Here is a 13,815-nt window from a genome sequence, read left to right as displayed (position 1 = left end):
ACAACAGTCAACAAATAGGTAAAAGATGTCCTATTTAAAAATGAGAGAGAGAGAGAGAGAGAGAGAGAGAGAGACTCCCAAAGCAGGAGCCCCAAGAAAGGTGGTTATCACTCAAGCAGCAAGGACGGTGTGCTTTTAAATAGTTACAGAACAAAGAGCACAATAATCAGGTAAGGAATAAAGGGTGACCTTGTCTCCTCACAACAAGCTGACTGATTTCTTCCCTGTGCCAAAGCTCCCACCATAAACTAATGGAGTTACCTAAAAGCCATCAGGGACTTTGACCCATGGAACCTCTGCAACTAACATCATGAGTGTTTGTCCAGGCAGCTAGGGTCTTTGGACAATCAGGGTCTTTCTGGAGCCAGTTCCTAATGGCCTAAGTTCCCCGTGTCCCCTGCCTCAGGATCATAATCAGTTCCAGGACAGCCTGAGCTACAATAAGAGACCCTGTCTCAAATAAACAATGGCAACAACGCATAATGAAGAGGTCCACACCAAATCCAAAAAGACTTTAAACCTGTCGACTTACTTAGGAGAGCATTCGTCTCTGTAGATGTTATAGGCCACTAGGACATCCAACTGAAAAGGACTAACTAATGGGCAAAATTGCCCCTCCTGTATTTTGGGGCAACCAAAGAAATGCTTCCTTTATAAAAGAATGACAGTAGGCTCGGAGTATGGCTCCATGAGCCAGCTAATAAAGACAGAGACAATGAAATGAAAACATTGCAATAACGTCGTGGATTCTACTATTCCATCTAAGTGTGTCCCAGATGTCAGGGTCAGAGCGTCTGACACCGCCTCCTATGTGATGCAATGCATTACAACAGAAAGCACAGCTCCAGGGCCTGGCGACACAGACCTAGAATTCTAGATACTCATGTGACTGAGGCAGGAAGATTACAAAATCAAAGCCTGCCTGGACTACCGGGTAAGTGAGTTTAAAGTCAGCCTGACTCACTTAAGCAAGACCTTGTCAAAGGTCTCAAAACCAAACGTGAAAATGACCACTAGAGTTAGTATCTGCCATGGGCAAGGCCCCAGGTTTAACCCCCAACACACACACACACACACACACACACACACACACACACACACACACACACACACAAAACGAAACAAAAAAGAAAACAGAGAAAAGCCAGCTTTGATGCCAAAGTACACCTAACCAAAACCAAAGCAGAGAGATGCCAAAGTTCCAGATCTAACGGCCATTGAAAGAGAAGTGACGGATGAAGAAATGTGCACGGTTAGCTAAATATAGACTGGAAGGTTCTATGTGCCATATGATCACTTATTTTCCACCAAATTAATAGAATGGGAGAAAGGGAAAGGAAAAGAGGCTTCTAAACAAACAAAGAAACAAAAAACAGAAGAAACATCAAGTGCTGCAATTTTGGGAACAATCTTGAAACAGCCCAAAACAAAATAGACAGAGTATCAGATAGCATTCAAGAACTGGTTTCCTGATGACCGTGATAATGATCTTATGCTTCTGTTTTCAAAGTTCTTACTTATTAGGGAAAAAATGAAGCAGATAGAAATGCCTAGCACAAAAAGGAGACTGCTTTTTGGATTTGACTTTAGATGGTGAAGCTGAACAAGTGGGGGCGGGGTGACTAAGAGAAAAGGGACTAGCAGCTGTGGGACTGATGACTGCGTGGGTTTCCGTCACCTGTGCTGGGAATTCTTCATTGTAGCTTCTAAGATACATGGCCCTCACTTGGACCTTTTCAGATACAGCTGCCGCAAAGACTGTCTTCTGCTTTTCTCTGCATTTCCCTTCAGGCATCCCTGTCTGCTTCCTGCCTCTGAAAATGGAAATGATCTATAAAAGGGAGGAAAGTAAGCAATCCGATTTTCCATTTTGAGTTAAGCAGCACCACACATAAGCCACGACTAAAGAGGAGAATGAGTCTCAGAACAGCTGGGTCTTATGGCCCATTCGAACCTCAGGCTTTCTTGTCTTGGCTATTTTGTTGTTGTTATTCGCTTTGTTTTGATACTGGTAGAGAGAGGGTGACTTAAACTAAACTATTTTTCTTTGATGTGATCAGGATGGAAACCCAGGGCCTGCTGCACGCTTGACTCTACCGCTGAGCCACACCCCCCCAGGCTAGATTAATCAATAGTTTCATCTGCATCCTCAAGTGTGTGGGGGTTCGTCTCAAATGTCTTAAGTGTCTATGAGCCTGTGAATGTCAGTTCTTGGTGGAAGGGAGAGAGGAAAGGTTTAGCCCACTGTTGGGGGGTGAGGAGTTAATTCCCCACGCACCCCTACCCCAGCATTTCACTTTCCTCTTTTGTAGAATGGGCTGGGTTTACTTCTTCCTAATTAAAGCCCGTGGAAGCACTTTTAAAGAAGAGCCTAAGATGTATGGTGCTGGAGAAGTGAAATTATCATTAATATATTTTAATCATCATGTTAAATACCCTTATGGACACACCCAGCTCTTCTCCATTCAGGCAGATTTGTGCTATGGGGTAAGTAACAGTGATGATGTCATAATCGCAGATCGCTACTTTCATCCTGAGAGCGACAAAGTTTCCAAACACTAAACCCTGGGTGGACTGTGAAAGCACCGTTTATTTACAAACCCTCCATATCAGAGTAAAAGTGTGCTGGAGAAGAGAAAGCCCTTCGCTCTTTGCCCACATCATAAGTGAACATTATGTTCACCCCCTATTGGGAAAGCCTGATAAAAATCCAAAAAAATGTAGCAAGACAGGCTGAGAGTGTGAGCTTGGGAAATCAAAGAGACCACCTCTGTGAAGACCTACCTACCTTTTCTATCTTCACCAGGAAGTGAGGTGCTGCAACCTTCCTGTCTCCTCTCACCGGACAGGGGTGACAGCAAGTCCCCAGCCATTAAATGACAAGCCCTGTATGGAAAACAGGAATCCAGTTCCTTGACACCCGGACCTGAGCTACAGCCATGCAGCTCTCTGAAAATCCAGTGCACTGGACTCAAACCCCCTCATGGTGGGAAACAAGAGGTCCTTTTCCAGAATCTTCAGGATTTGCCTGGAATGGTGGGGCTGTAATGGGAGTATTAGGATGCCTAAAAGCATTAGCATGCTGACAGCAGAAAGGGGCCTCAGACCCATTACTACCCCAGAGCCTGCCATCTGTGAGGGCATCCTCTCCTCTCTGTCTCCTGGTTCAGGCAACTGAAGTCATGGCTGTATCTCCATACACAGATCCCCTGTCTTTTATCTCATCTGTTTCTAGAAACAGTAACACTGCAGTAGGCAAGACAGAGAATTAAGAATTTTTTTCTCCCAAGTTCTGGCCGAACTGTAAATAAACTCATCCATCCACATTTTTTTTACTGTCTTTTGAAACAGAATCTCATTGTATAGCCCTGACTGGTCTGGAACTCGATGTGTAGACAAGGCTGGTCTCAAACTCACAGCAATTCACCTGCCTCTGCCTCCCAAGAGCTGGGACTAAAGATGTGTGCCACCATGTCCAGCTAAAATTTCCAGTGGTTGTACTTATTTTTTGGGGGGGGTGCCTCACGTGCTCTGTAGACCAGAACTATGCAACAACTCACAAACGTCTACCTGTCTCCATCTCCATTCATATGCCACCTGAGATGTTTGTTTACTACATAATGTGGGAAGCTATTCTTACCTTCATCCCAGAAACAGGCTAGGGCAGGAGAGCCTTCCATTTACCCATTAATGTCCTGATTTCCAACTCGCTCAGAAATCTGTCTTCCTTGTTTTGCCTCGTATTTTTCTCTTCATTAATCAACTCTAACATACAACAAAGCTCCTCTCCCTCAGTTTCCCCAAACATCAGTTACCAAGGGTGATGTTAATTATAACAACAGATATTTACTGTGGATGTGGAACAGCCATGGTGTACCACCCTACCCTACAGTGGGGTCTTAAGAAATCAGGATCCCTACAGGAAATACCATATCTGGAGTACAAAACAATCTACACCGAGAGCCCTGCACACTTCTATGGGGGAAAGATTTTAGCCAAAGCTGTAAATGAACTCTTTTTTATTTTAATGGGGGTGGCTGATATACCTGTGAGGGGTGCATCTGAAGCCAGAGGGCAGCATCAGATGTATTCCTTAATTGTTCTCCTACATACTTTTTGAGGTGGGATCTCTCAGTGAAACTGGGGTTCCTGGATTCAACTAGATGGACTGTCCAGAGAGACCCAGACATCACTTGTCTCTGCCCCCATCTCAGGACAACTGGAGTTACTAACACTAACTGTGCCTTTCCTGTGCCCGAACCTGGCTTTTACATGTGTTCTGGGGATCCAAACTCAGGTCTTCATGCTTGCGTGGCAAACACTTTTTCCCGCTAAGCCATCTCTCCAGTCATTCAGATGTATAATAGGCTTTTTCTTCCTTTCTCCTCCTTCACCCCCTCCCCGTTTTTCCAGACAGGGTTTCTCTGTAACAACAGCTCTGTCTGTCCTGGAACTTACTCTGCTGACCAGGCTGGCCTCGAACTTAAAGATTTTCCTGTCTCTACCCCTCGACTGGTGGGATTAGAGATATAGGCCACCACTGCCTGGAGAGGTTTTTCTCTTAATGAAGGGTCTCACAGAGATCCCTGAAGATAATTTGAAAACTAGCAAGCAGCCACAGCTTCCTTTGGGCATTCTTTCCTCTCGGCTCTACCTCCAGTCACGGTGCAGGCCATCTTCTCCTTGGCCTCGTTTTTCCTCTCCCCTGATCCTCACCACACATACTTCAAAATTTCCTCCTTTTCTCAGGCTGAACAGTCTCAGCTCTTCCCCTTCTCCAGACCTTCTCCAGCCACATTGGCTCATGAGTTTCCTTTTCCAAAGATGATTTCTCCCCCAAGGATTCTGCTCAGGCATCCAGAAATGCTTTTATTAGCAGTTGCTAAAACAGCCTACCTACCAGAAAAATGATCTAATGATGCCTTACATCAGTAGCTCTCAAAATGCTTTTGTCTCAAGGCTATTGTAGCCCCTTCCTTTTTGCGACAGGGTTTCACTGTATGTTGAGGCTAGATTTGAACTCTTTTTAATTTTTTTTTACTGTATGGGTATTTTGCATGTGTGCCTTGTGCCTGTGAAGGCCAGAAGAGGACATTAGATCCCCTGGAGCTGGAGTTACAGAGAGTTGTGAGCCACCATGTGGGTGCTGGGAATCAAACCTGGGTCCTTCAGAAGAGCAGCCCCTGACTCTTGATCTTCCTCCTCAGCCTCTCCAGTTCTGGCTGTCTAGACAGGAGTCACCACACTTGACCTACACTCTTAAGCAACTTTAAGGACCCCAGGAAGCTTCTGTTTAGAAGTTAAATTTACCAGTATTTACTGTTGTGGGATATTTGTGCACTATGTGAAAATGTATTACCGTGATTGGTGTAATAGGTTAACCGACCAATAGCTAGGCGGGAGGTATAGGCAGGACTTCCAGGCAGAGACAAAAAAACCACTGGGAAGAGAAAGGGGCGGGGTCAACAGCCAGATGGAGAGAAAGCCGCATAGAGAATATAAAAGAATGAAGATTAAAGGATGTGGGTTAATTAAGTTATAAGCCTAAGCTATTGGCCGAGCTTTCATAATTAATAAGAAGACTCCATGTTGTGATTCGGGAGTTGGCTGGAGGAACAGAAAAATCCGCCTGCAATTTGTTGTATATAGAACTGAAACCGAGACTTTTTAAATGTATCTAATCGCCCTGGCACTTAGGAGGCAGATCTCAGTGATTCAAGGCCAGCCTGGTCTACATAGGGAGTTCCAGGACAGCCAGGGCTACACAGAGAAACCCTTTATCAAAAAGCCAAAGAATAAAATGTGTCTCTATCAACTTTAAAATGCCATTCAGGGCTGAGGGGGTATGACTTAGGGGGAACAGCTTGCCTAGCATGTATACCTTAGGCCCATCCTATGGGCATGAGACACAACTCTCACTTAAAGGGAATAAGAAGCAGTCTATTCTGAAATAAAATATGAGTGACCATGATGGCCTAGGAACACAGATTCAGTTTGCATCGTGAAGGTTCTACACCTATAGAACAAATAGTCATAAAGCAAGGTCTTTTACCTTGGTTGGAACGTAAGGGTTACAGCAAAGCTGGGCAGACTGTGTAGGTTTCAGGTGCTATCTGATGCCATCCTTAGCCTTTGGGTTGGTGGAAGGTAGTGCTCTCAGGGATGTTAAATGGGACGTGGAAGGGAGAAACAAATGGCAACCAAGAGGCTAACGACAGCCCAAGCTAATTTGGCTTCAGGCGTACAACAACTCTCCATAAATACCAAGTTCTAAGACCTAATCAGTCACATAGAATCATTAACATACATGTGGTTATTTTCTGCAAGCTTCAGTTCACAATCCCTAGCACTGCAAAAAATCCATATGTTCTCTACGTGCTAACATATGCAACGTTTCATGAGAAATTTTACCAAAGTCAGAAAGGAAGACATTGTTTTACATTTTGCAAGTCTCTTTCCTGTCTGACTTTAGAAGACAGCCAGATCCCTTATGTAGTCTAGGAAATCTGCATCTGGGAGAAGGAGGTTGAAGGGGCAAAGACTACGATGTTTAAGCAAATGTTCATACACATCACATTACAAATGTTCACCCACATATGGCATGGGCATACAGCTCTGCCCATACCAGGGTTTAACCACAAGGCAATTCTAGGAAAGAGAGGAGGTCTGTCAATAGCATGATGCACATGAGAAACCAGCACATTGTAACAGTAACAAAGGATACATTTGGCAAGAAAAGGCAAGACAGGCAACAAAAGACTTGAAATAAGGGACAGAGAGCATGTGATGACTATTCTTGATTGTCAAGTTGACTACATTTGGAATTAACTAGAACCCAAGGGGCTGGGTATGTATGTAAGGGATTTTTTTTGAGACAGGGTTTCTCCGTGTAGCTTTGGAGCCTATCCTGGCACTTGATCTGTAGACCAAGCTAGCCTCGAACTCACAGAGATCTGCCTGCCTCTGCCTCCTGGGTGCTGGGATTAAAAGCGTGCGCCACCAGCGCCTGGTGAGAAGATCTACTTTTAACCCAGATCTTTTGAGGTGGGAAGACTCACCTTTAATCTGGGCCATGCCTCTGCTGGCAGCCCGTAGAAAGGACATGGAGGAAGGAAGTGGGCTCTCTTTGTCTGCTTGCCCTGGCTCTCACTGGCAGGTGCGTTCTTTTACTGGCATTAGAGCCTACTTCTTCAGGATTCAAGCATACACTGAAGACCAACAGAGGCATCCAGCCTCCTGGACTGAGCCACTGCTGGACTCTTGACCCTTTCATTCATATAGGCAGTCGTTTCGTTAGTTAGAACACAGCCTGCAAGTCGCTTTCATAATTCCCCTTTCTATATTTAGAGATTAATTCTATAAACTCTGTTGCTCTAGAGAACCCTGACTAATAAATTCCACTGGACCACTTCTTCCATGGAAAGGACACTTTGTCCTTACTGGAGTAGATCCTTAGTCTGGTTGCGGATTTGCCTTTCCTGCACGTAATGCTTCTGCCCAAACCACCATCCCTGGACTCACAGAATGCCTTACCCACCATCATGGTATTCCACACAGTATTGCTTCTGACCAGGAAACTGACCCACTTCACAGCCAGAGAAGTAAGCCCCCGACTGTGGAATCCACTGATCTTACTGTGTTCCCCCCCATAATGAAGCAAGTGGCCTGATACAAAGATAGAATGGCGTTTTGATTTTATACGTACAGTGTCAATTAGGTGGCAGCAGCCTGGAGGGCTGGAGCAGGGTTCTCCAGAAGGCAGCTTATGCTTTGAATCAGTGTCCAATACATGGTATGATTTCTCCCGTAGCCAGGATCTGCGTGTCCAGGAATCAAGGGGTGGAAAAGGGAATAATTCCACTCACTAGCACCTCCAGTGACCCACTAGGAAAACTTTTGCTTCCGGTTCCCATGACCTTTAGTTCTTTCGGCCTAGTTGTTTTGGTTCCAGAGGGAAGAAACAAAACATCTCCAGCCAGGAGACACAACAAACATTCCATTGAACTGGAAGCTCAGACTTCCCCTGGCCACTTTGGGCTTCCAGAGCCCTTGTGCCAACAAGCTAAGAAAGAAATACAAACAGTGTTGGGAAGGGTGATTGATCCAGATTACCATGGGGAGATGGGATTGCTTCTCCACAGTGGAGGTAAGAAAGATGATGTCTGAAGTCCAGGAGATCCATTAAGGCGATTCTTGGTGCTACCATGCCCTGTGATTAAAGTCAATGGGAAACTACAACAGCCTAGTCCAGGCAGGATGACAAACGGCACTGACCCATCGGGAATGAAGCTATGGGTCACTCTCCAGGAAAAGAGCCAAGACCTGCTGAGGTTCTTGCTGAGGGTGGAGGAAATACAGGATGGGTAGTAGAGGAAGCAGTTATAAATACCAGTTGCGGTCATGTGACCAGTTACAGACATGAGGATTATAGTTGACATGAGTGTTCCTGTCATATTTTGTGAAGAATGTGTTTGTATAGATGTTTGTGTTTTCTTTCCTCAATTTCTTTATCATATAGTGTAACAAATTAATGGAATATAAATGACTGGGCAGTGGTGGTGCATATCTCTAATCCCAGCACTTGGGAGACAGGGGCAGGTGGATCTCCGTGAGTTCAAGACCAGCCTGGCCTACAGAGTGAGTTCCAGGACAGCTAGGATTGTTTCAGAGAGAAATCCTGTCTCTAAAAACAGAGAGAGAGAGAGAGAGAGAGAGAGAGAGAGAGAGAGAGAGAGAGAGAGAGAGAGAGAAGAGACAGACACAGAGATAGAGAGACACAGAGAGAGACAGAGCGAGGATATAAATGGTTATCATATTTAAGTCTGGGATACTAAAACAATGTCCTTCAAAGAACATTACCACCTATTCTAAAGTTGGGCTTTTGCAGTTATATGAGGGATAGTTGTATTACATTAGGCATAATTATGACCTGGTTAAATATATGCATTTACAATTTGCAGCTGTATATGGGATAGTTATATCACGCTAAGCATGATTATAATCTGGTTACTGTTTTCATCTGGAAACTAAGAATGACATAAAGAGATATGGCTGTGTATCAAGTTGATAAGGGGTGAACTTGAGATAGCTATTGTTGGTTGTCAACCCGACTGCATCTGGATTGAACTAAAACCCAAGCAGCTGGGTTCACCTGTGAGGGATTTTTTACTAAATGAAATCATTTGAAGTGAGAAGAGCCACTTCTAATCCAGCTCTTTTGGGGTGGGAAGAGCCACCTGTAATCTGAGCCGTACCTGTCGGCAGCGTGGGTAAGGACATGGAAGAAGGAAGCTTGCTGCTTACCCTCCCTTCTCATTGGCAAGTCCATCCTCTCATAGCATTAAAGCCTACTTCTTGGGATTCTGGTGTAGACTGAAGAGCAGCCCTGAGACATCCAGCCTCGTGGACTGAACAATGACTGAATTCTTGAACCTTCTGTTGGTAGACAGCCATTATTGGACTAGCTGGACCACAGCATGTAAGCGATTCTAATAGATTCCCTTTCTAGACAGACAGACAGATAGACAGATAGATAGACAGACAGATTCTATAAGTTCTGCTTCTCTAGAGAACCCTGACAAACACAGGCCTTTAATCCCAGCACTCAGGAGGCAGAAGCTGGTGAATCTTTGTGAATTCAAGGCCAGTTTGGGCTACATGAGAGTGAATCAGTCTAAAGGAGAAACAGCTTACGCCTTTGATCCCACATGGGAGGTAGAGACAGGAGTGATATGGCTGGGTGGAGAGAGGAAGATAAGGGAAGAGACAGGCACTCATTGGAGCCTGAGGTTTGGTGGAGACAGATTCAGTCAGACTCAGTCTCATCTGTGGACACAGGATCACCCTTTCAGTCTGAGGTAGCGGTAAGAGCTAGTTAGTGGCTGGCCACTTTGCTTTTCTGATCTTCAGCTTGAGCCAAAATATCTGTCTCTGAGCTTTTATTATTCGTGCAGCCTTAACTTACATGAATCTAGAGTCCCTAAAGAACAAAGAGGAGAAAAAGAGAGAATTAATTCAAAGTATTCAGGTTAATAGTAGAAGCAAATGTGAGTGCTGACAATTTTATAAAAACATAACTGAAAATCTTAGGAAGACAGATTTATTCAGATCATCTGTTGATATGATTTAAAGGGAAACAAATTTTGAAGTACCCTGCACAAGTGCCAAAAACTGAAAATGAGGCAATACATAAAAATTAAAAAGAAGCATGGCATGGCAAAAATGTTAAAAATTCAGGTATTTCAGGCACTAAATGACAACAAGATGAATTCTTCTATCAAATGGTGGTTTCCTGGCAATAAAAACAATCTAAAAATTTGTTGCTTATAAGAAACACAAACCACCTGGCATTGGTGGCACATGCCTTTAATCCCAGCACTCAGGAGGCAGAGGCAGATGGATCTCTGTGAGTTCGACGCCAGCCTGGTCTACAGAGGGAGTTCCAGGACAGACTCCAAAACCACAGAGAAACCCTGTCTCGAAAAACAAACAAACAAAAAAAGAAAGAAAGAAAGAAAAGAAACACAAACCAAGAACATTATTCACAGAGCAGTCATATAAGAGGATATTCCTACATGAACAGGGGACAAGCTGGGATTACTATTTTGGCAGCAGATGAGGCAGATGTCACCAAAAAGCAGCACAATTAATAAATAAGGTCATTACATAATAGCAAATGCATGCAAATTATGAAAATTACAAGAACACTGATGAATGCATTGCCCAAACTATTCATACCCAGGTGTAACGGTGCATGCCTGTAATCTCAGCACTCAGAAGACTGAGGCACAAGGATAGCCAAGAAAACAAAATTGTAATAAAGCCCAAAAAAGGAAACAGACCCACAAGTAAGAAACAACCTCAGTGTCTGCCACACCTTCTTCCTGGGTTGAGATGGGGTCTCATTTGTTGCTTATAAAATAGACTGCTGGCCATTCTCCTGTCTCCATCTCCCATCTTGCCATAGGAGTGTGGTCAAACTGCTACTTCCGGCTTTATGAGGGAGAGGGTGATTCAGGGGATTCGAACTCAGCTCAGGTCCTGACTGTCTGAAGTAACTGCTTTTACACTGAGCTATTCCCCAGAAATTCTCTCTCTCTCTCTCTCTCTCTCTCTCTCTCTCTCTCTCTCTCTCTCTCTCTCTCTCTCTCTCTCTCTCTCTCTCTCTCTCTGTGTGTGTGTGTAAGACAAGGCCTCTTGTAGCCCGTTCAGACCTTGAACTCCTGATCATCTTGTTTATATCTCCCAAGAGCTGAGATTTTTAGACATGTGCCCCCACCTCTGACTGAGATCACTTTTTGCACATTGTTTTTTGGGGTTTGTAATTTTTTGCTTTGTTGTTGCTATTGTTTGAGACAGACTCTCTCTGGGTAGCTTAAAGTGATGTACAACTCATCATGTAACCATGGCTGGCCTCCAACTCATGGTAGTCCTCCTGCCTCAGCCTCCAAGATGCTGGGATTAGACAGGAGCTGCACAAGCCCAGATGTAGTTGGCTTTTGTTTTGTTTATTTAACAGTCACCTTGGAATCGTCTGGATAATTCATGATATACTGAAGTAATGAAAAACACTCACAATAGTAGTGTTTAAAAGCTAGAAATGGCCAAGTCTGTAGTAAATACCTATAATCCTGGCACTCAAGAGGTTGAGGAAGGATTGCCACAAGTTCAAGGCCATTCTGGTCTACGTAGTTTGAGCACAAAAGCGCTATTTATGTTTTCAACCCCCCCAACAAATTTGTCTGACCCATCTGCACCTGATCACACATGATGGGGGGAGTTACGCGGGCGGAAGTATGTCAGGATGTACATTGCCCCTGACTAGATGTAGGCAGGGGGTGCATAGCCTAAAGCGCACAGCGACATGACATGACAGAAGAGACCTTGTCTCCGAAATGCAGTTAGCTGTCAAGAGGCTCTCAGCCGCCTATAACTCGAGATCCAGAGGATCCGATGCACTCTTCTGGCCTCTGCTGGTACCTGCACTTCTCTCTCTCTCTCTCTCTCTCTCTCTCTCTCTCTCTCTCTCTCTCTCTCTCTCTCTCACACACACACACACTTAAAAAATAAAATCTAAAAAAAAAACCCACAGTCAAAGAAAAGAACCAATTCCTGTAAAACTGTCCTCTGATCTCCACACATATGCCGTAATATATATGCATCCCTTATTCTGTCTCTCTTCCCCTCCCCCACCTTCTCTCTCACGTGATCACTGTAAGCAAGTGAATTTTTAAGAAAAATAATACGAAGTTGGTCAAGAAGCCGGCCAAAATGTGAGACGGCTTTTGAGCCCCGAGCCTCCACATGGTCGAGTTCCAGATGAAAAGTGTTCTGCGCCTGGCTGTTGGGCTTAGTCATGTGACAATGACAGCCTGTGAGCTGGTCTACAGAAACTGCCTGGCCATCAATTTCTTGATGGCATTGCTCACAGATTGGTAGGATGTCCAGGTTTTATTCATTGAGATTACTAGGGGCACACCTCACTGTCTGGAGCAGGGCTCACCATAAAAATCTCAGTGCTAACAAACCAAACCAAACCAAACCAAACATTCTGGGGAGACTGGGAACACAGTTCAGTTGATAGAGGGCCTGCCTAGCATGCACGATGTCCTAGGTTCAATTCCCAATTCCACATAAACTGGGGAGGGGGGCAAGCCTTTAATTTTAGCATCCGAGATGTAGGAAGATTTAAAGGTAAAATTCATCCTTGGGTATATGTGAAATTTGAGGACAGCCTAGGTGTCGTAGCTGGGGTTTTTATTGCTGTGAAGAGACACCGTGACCATGGCAACTCTTATAAAGGAAACATTTAATTGAGGGGGCTCACAGTTCAGAGGTTCAGTCCATTATCACCATAATGACAGAGAGCATGGGCAGCGTGCAGGCAGATGTGGTGCTGGCTACATCTTGACCAGAAGTCAGCGGGAAGTTGTCTGAAACACTGGGTGGCATCCTGAGCATAGGAAACCTCAAAGCCCACCCCCACAGTGACACACTTCCTCCAACAAGGCCATACCCACTCAAAGCCACACCTCCTAATAGTGCCACTCCCTATGAGATTACGGGTGCCAATAACATTCAAACTACCACACTAGGCCACATGAGATCTTACCTAAAAAACAAAGGAGTAGGCCTAAGGATGTGTGGAAATTGGTACTTATGCGCATGTGTTAATGCAATGCCCATAGAAGACAGAACAGGGTGTCAAACCTGCTATAGCTGGAGTTACAGGTAGCTGTGAGCTCCCTTGTTTGTGTTGGTAGTGGGAACCAAGTCATCTCCCCAGCCTCATCTTTACCATTCGTGGTTCTAGTTCAGAGAACACATGTGTTCCTGTGTGATCCCAACTCCCAGAGTCCTGCCAGGCACCTGGCAGGCACTCAGTGAATCGCCACCGAGGGAAGCAATCCTCTTAAAAGCTATCGGAGTTTATATGAATCGGACTCTTGGTCAAGGAAGGGTTCATTCTGACCAAGAACAGAAACTTGTCTTTATAGATTATTTTCCAGGACAGGGAGGAAGTAGAGGATTTGAAATCAACAGAAAAGTGTGAAGAAAAAGAATTGGAGGAGAGAGACCCAAGTGTGATAAAACCAAGATTCGAGTCTGGAATCCCAGCACTTGGGAAGTGGAGGCAGGAGGATCGGGATTCAGGGTCGTCCTGTGCTACATGATAAGTTTAAGGCTAGCCTGGGATATATAAGACCCCCCCCCACATCCTTTCTCTCTCTCTCTCTCTCTCTCTCTCTCTCTCTCTCTCTCTCTCTCTCTCTCTCCTCCCCCCACACACACAAAGAAAGGGGGCAGAAAGAGAGA

The sequence above is a fragment of the Mesocricetus auratus genome, unplaced genomic scaffold, assembly GCF_017639785.1.
Source record: "Mesocricetus auratus isolate SY011 unplaced genomic scaffold, BCM_Maur_2.0 Super-Scaffold_100033, whole genome shotgun sequence".
Taxonomy (NCBI): domain Eukaryota; kingdom Metazoa; phylum Chordata; class Mammalia; order Rodentia; family Cricetidae; genus Mesocricetus; species Mesocricetus auratus.
Note: the sequence above shows the minus strand (reverse complement) of the source record.